This window comes from Lathyrus oleraceus, chromosome 6 (assembly GCF_024323335.1).
Source record: "Lathyrus oleraceus cultivar Zhongwan6 chromosome 6, CAAS_Psat_ZW6_1.0, whole genome shotgun sequence".
NCBI lineage: Eukaryota > Viridiplantae > Streptophyta > Magnoliopsida > Fabales > Fabaceae > Lathyrus > Lathyrus oleraceus.
This window is the reverse complement of record NC_066584.1, coordinates 272,872,618-272,877,767: the sequence shown is the minus strand read 5'-3', so window position 1 is coordinate 272,877,767 and position 5,150 is coordinate 272,872,618.

Genomic DNA, 5,150 nt, shown 5'->3' with positions numbered 1-5,150 from the left:
ATTAAAATTGGATTTGTTTTGATTTTTTGAAGTTTAATGAAATAATGAAATAATTATTTAACATGAAAAATGAATTAATTAACTCAGCGTGGCAAACTTGTAATTACCGTGCCAGAGCCTAAAACGCTGCCGTTTAACTAAATTACATGGCGCAATGCTATTCGCTGGCCAGGGCGGGAAACACAAAATTCAAAAGGAAACGCAGGAACATGGATCAAAACGCGTTTTGGAGCGGTACTGCATCGTCTTCACCAGCAGAATTTCCGGAAAATTCGTCATGACCAAATTCGCACCAAAACAAACAAATCATACGTCGTTGGAATCGCCTAAGCGTGTACATCATCAATATCAACATGAAACTTCTTAACTCCTAATGTACTGGACGGATCGATCAAGAAAAGGTTTTACATCAAAACTTTGATTCAAGATTACTCAATGAATATACAACGAAAATACGCGATTCAAGCTTTAGGTTACTCAGCGAAGAACATTCTATTGAATCCATATCCTAATTTAAGCAGTTATGAAGTTTGATTTCCGACCTTAGTTCGAAGTGCAGTTACGGATTTGATCGCGTCCGGCCTTGAAATCGTGAAACAGTTGTGCAGCAAGGTGTGACTAAGAGCATGGGATCCAGATTTTAGCTCGAAGCCGCTTGTACCAGTAGGAATCTTCAACTGTCATACAGAAAATGCAAATGCCATGGCCATGGTTCTTCAAGATCTTTCCACTGTGAGCTTCAACAGAAGTTACACTCCACCTGCCAATGATGATCAACAAGAGAAACAGCAAAAAAAATGGAAGGAATCTTGATGAACAATGAAAAAAATGGAAGTGCAAAGTGTGAAAAATTGAGAGAATGTGTGAGATTTTGCTTTGGATCTGAAAAAATGATTTGTGATTATGAAATACAGTTATAATTAAGACTATATACCAATGCCTTAATCCAAAATTAATCATGATTAGCAAAATGGAGATGATTAGTGTTAAGTGCATTTTCAAGTGTTAGGTCCAATATGCCCTTTTTCAAATTAAGCCACTATGACAGCAAAAACCAGTTCACACAAGTTCTAAATGGCATATGTGATGTGTTGGAAAAAGTCCCATGTGAAAATTCCAAGTATTTTGAGATTTGGACCATTTTGCCCTTGCTTTTTAATTGTTGCACTTGAAAATTGACCTTTTTATGTGAAGACTTTTGGCAAAATGTGATGATGGATTATGAAAGTACACATAAAATATGGTTTGCTCAAAGAAAAACCATCCAATTTGGCCATTCCATGTGAAAGTTATGCCACTTTGATTTTGGGCATTTTTGGAAAATGACTGGACCATATCTTGCCAACCACACATGGGAATTTCAAGTTCTTGGACTTTTTGGAATGGTGAGATCAAAATCTTCAACTTTCATGTTGGACAAAATTCCATTTGAAGCTTGTATGATGAAGTAATTTTGGGGAGGAAAACTTTCCATTTTGGGCAGCTGAAATTACAGGTCACTTGCCTTTTTAGGAAACTTCTTGTCTGACCTCCAATTCTTCAACCTTGGTCTTTGATATGTCAAATGAGACTTATATGGACATGAATGAGGCCCTTCAAACCATCTCACACCTTCCAATCCATAAAATCAGGCACAGTTGACCACAGTTGACTTTCTAGGGTTTCTGGAGAAATTCAGCTTGACTGTTGAGCTTTGATCATCCAATCTTTGTCCAAATGACTTCACAATGATCCTTAGACCATATGAACTTGATAAATCAACCACAGGGCTTTGTTCCCATGAAAATAGCACATGCTTGCTTGTTTGACTAATTCTCCTGACCAGTTTGACCTAATTTGTCAGTGGGCTTGCACTTGGGCAAATGGACAATGCAATGTCATGCAGTGAACCATATTATATTAATGACCTAATATGAAATGAATGTACAAAAGGTAGGGTGCAAATTCGAGGTGCTACAGCAGGCATCTCCTGTATTGCTTTGACCTTGGCAGAACCAACTTCAATACCCTTCTCGCTGACAATAAAGCCCAATAACTTACCAGAACGAACACCAAAAGTACATTTATTAGGATTTAAGTGGAGTTTATACTTCCTCAAATGCTGGAATAGTTTCAACAAATGTTCAACATGTTCCTCTTTATCAATAGATTTAGCAATCATGTCATCGACATAAACTTCAATCTCTTTATGCATCATATCATGAAAAAGAGTAGTCATTGCTCTTTGGTAAGTTGCACCAGCATTCTTTAAACCGAAAGGCATCACTCTATAACAAAATATTCCCCAAGGTGTAATGAATATGGTCTTATCCATATCTTCGGGTGCCATCTTGATCTGATTATATCCGGAAAATCCGTCCAGAAACGAAAAGATTTTGAATTTAGTTGTATTGTCTACCAACATATCAATGTATGGCAGAGGTAAATCATCTTTCGGACTGGCTTTGTTCAAATCTCTATAATCGACGCACATACGGACTTTTCCATCCTTCTTCGGAACGGGCACAATATTGGCCACCCATTACGGATATTCAGCGGTCACCAGGAAACCGACATCAAACTGCTTTTTCACTTCTTCTTTGATCTTCACTGCCATATCAAGATGAGTCCTCCTTAACTTCTGCTTGACTGGCGGGCATTCTGGCTTCAACGACAATCTATGCTCCACTATCTCAGAATCCAAACAAGGCATGTCTTGATAGGACCAAGAAAACACATCTGAATACTCTCGAAGAAGATCAACCAACCCCTTCTTAACCTCTGGACACAGTCGAGACCCAATCTTGACTTCCTTCACATCATCTTCGGAACCCAAGTTGACTAGCTCAATCTGCTCTTCAAATGGCTGAATGGCTTTTCCTTCACGCTCAAGAAGACGAGACAATTCATCACTCACTTATTCATCACTTTCCTCCTCATCCTCAAACACAGGGAATTCAAAATTTGGAGAAGGAGTAGGATCATTGTATTCAATGGGGTTAGAAACCAACCTGCATAATGATTTGATATTTTACTTTTAAAGAAGTGAATTTGTGACCAAATATTATGCAGATGGACAATTATATTATTTATTTATGTTTTTTGTGATTACCATTTTCAGAATAAAGCAAAAAGTAAAAACAAAACATCATAGATGTGGATGAATAGAATTATATTTTATTAATGATCAAATTGAAAATGCCTAGACAATGTTCACTTCTCCCTTAGGCATAAGAGAAGGATTTTCAAAAACAAATAAAATCAATTACTTAGATTGATGCATAATAACAGGAATATCAACAACAGTCCAATTGTTGCAAGCTTTTCCATGTGTCACAAAATTAGTGCAGTCTTCCTCTTCATCATCCTCTAGCACAACAACTAAGTGTTGTTCATTGCGATGAATGAACCCTCCACTAGGGAAGCTAGGTTGCGCATCATCAGATCTGACAACTGACGAACCTTGTTGGAAACCCAAACCGGTTCTGTTCTTGTTGTCGGAGACCTCTACCATTTGTCCCCACTGATCAACATTTCCATCTTCAACAATCTTCCTTGCATCTTTGAATGAGGACATGGGTGCCCCAACTCTCTTTTCAACAGCAATAGATAAGGCATGGAACGGAGTTCCAACCTTATCCTCAACTTCAATATAAGAGAAAGATGACAGGTGACTGACTAACAGCGCCTTCTCCCTGCCAACAATAACTAGCTTCCCATTCTTGACAAACTTGAGCTTCTGATGCAACATGGAGGTAACAGCTCCCGCCTCGTGGATCCATGGCCTTCCCAACAGACAATTATAGGCCGAGTGGATATCCATTACTTGAAAAGTAATTTGGAAGTCACTCGGACCTATCTTCACCGGAAGGTCCACTTCACCAATCACAGTTTTGCGTGAACCGTCAAAAGCTTTGACGATCACGCCACTATATCTCATAGGCGCTCCTTGATATGACAACTTTGACAATGTTGACTTCGGCAGCATATTCAACAAAGATCCGGTGTCAACTAGCACATTCGACAAAGCATCATCCTTGCAGTTCATGGAGATGTGCAAAGCCAAGTTATGATTCCTACCCTCCTCGGGGAGTTCTTCATCGCAGAAACTGAGATGTATTACAGGAAGTGAAGTTAGCTACAATATGATTGAACTAATCCACTGTAACATCATGTTCCACAAACGCTTGCTCTAAAACTCTTTGCAGTGCTTCTCTGTGCGTTTTTAAGTTCATCAATAGAGACAATACTAAAATCTTTGAGTGGATTTGGAGCAGCTGCTTTACTACATTGAGGTGAATCAACTCTACTGGGGATAACCAGGAAAGGATACAACCATACGTCAGCGGACGTAATGGGAAAAACTCGACGTTTACCGAAACCAACGGAGAGGTGAATCAGCTGGGACGACCAGGAAAAACTCGACGTTTACCAAGACCAACGGAGAGGTAGCCAGACATCATCGGATGAATGGGAAGACTCGACCAGACGTCATCGGACAAAAGGGAGACGCTCGACGTTTATCGACACCAACGGAGAAGGAGACCAGACATCAACGGACGATGGATGAACTGGGAAGACTCGACCAGACGTCATCGGACGAAAGGGAGAAGTTCGACATTTATCGACACCAACGGAGAAGGAGAAAGCCACTTCACGAGGGAAAGGCACCACAATCAGAAACCTAATAGGACGTCTACTGGGGATTCTGGCTGGGAATCAACCAGACATTAATGAATGACTGGGAATGGGGTATACAATCAGACGTCATCGGACGAATGAGAAAAACTCAACGTTTATCGAAACCAACAGAGAGGTAAATCCGCATGGGGAAGGGTACAGCTAGACATCATAGGATGAATAGGAAAAACTCGACGTTTATCGACACCAACGGAGAGGAGGAAACTTCTGAGGGGAATCAACAGTATTACCAAATGATCTGCGGGGAATAAGCAACTAGACGTCATCGGACGACTAGGAAAAACTCGACGTTTATCGACACCAACGGAGAGGAGGATTCTTCTGGGGACGACCCTGTGGGGAAAGATATCAACTATACGCCAACGGACGCATAGGAAAAACTCGACGTTTATCGACACCAACGGAGAGGAGGACTCTTCTGGGGAGAGTGAACACAACCAAATCATCAACGGATGATCGGGAAAAACTCG